The sequence below is a fragment of the Brassica oleracea genome, chromosome C6 (genome assembly GCF_000695525.1).
Source record: "Brassica oleracea var. oleracea cultivar TO1000 chromosome C6, BOL, whole genome shotgun sequence".
NCBI lineage: Eukaryota > Viridiplantae > Streptophyta > Magnoliopsida > Brassicales > Brassicaceae > Brassica > Brassica oleracea.
In genome coordinates this window covers 13,473,906-13,474,683 of record NC_027753.1, presented here as the reverse complement: position 1 = coordinate 13,474,683, position 778 = coordinate 13,473,906, and positions in this window count along the sequence as shown.

Here is a 778-nt window from a genome sequence, read left to right as displayed (position 1 = left end):
CTAAAATGACCAAAATAGCATTTTATCTTTTGAAAAATTTAATTTTTTTTATTTTTCAAAATATGAAATCTTATCCCAAAACCCCACTCCCCAACTCTAAACCCCAAAACCTAAACTCTAAACCCTAAACCCTAAACCCTAAATCCTAAATCCTAAATCCTAAACCCCACCCATTAACTCTAAACCCTAATGTCTAAATTAATTTACCGTTGGGGTATAAGTGTATATTTATCTCTTTTGATAAAACATTAAGTGCTATTTTAGTCATTTTTATTCTTAGAGGTTATATTTGTGACAAAAACTTTTTTAGTACTATCCTAGTCATTTTCTCTATAACAAATAAATATTTAAATAAACAAAAATCTAAAAAAAATAAAAGATAATTTTATAATTTTTTCGAATTATACTGTTTCGAAATTCAAATTCTAAACCCTATAACTCAACTCTAAACCCTAAACCATCAATCCTAAATCCTATTTTTTTTTGAACTACGAACCACAAACCCTAAACCAACAATCCTAAACTTTTTTTTTTAAATACGAACCCTAAACCATGAAACATCAACTCTAAACCCTACACCCCGAAACATCAACTCTAAACCCTAAACCCTAAACCTTCAACTCTAAACCCTAAAACATCAACTTTAAACCCTAAACCCTAAACTTCAACTCTAAACCCTAAACCATCAACACTAAACCCCAAACTATCAACACTAAACCCTAAACCCTAAAAAGTAAACTCTAAACCCTAAACCATGAAACATCAACTCTAAACCCTA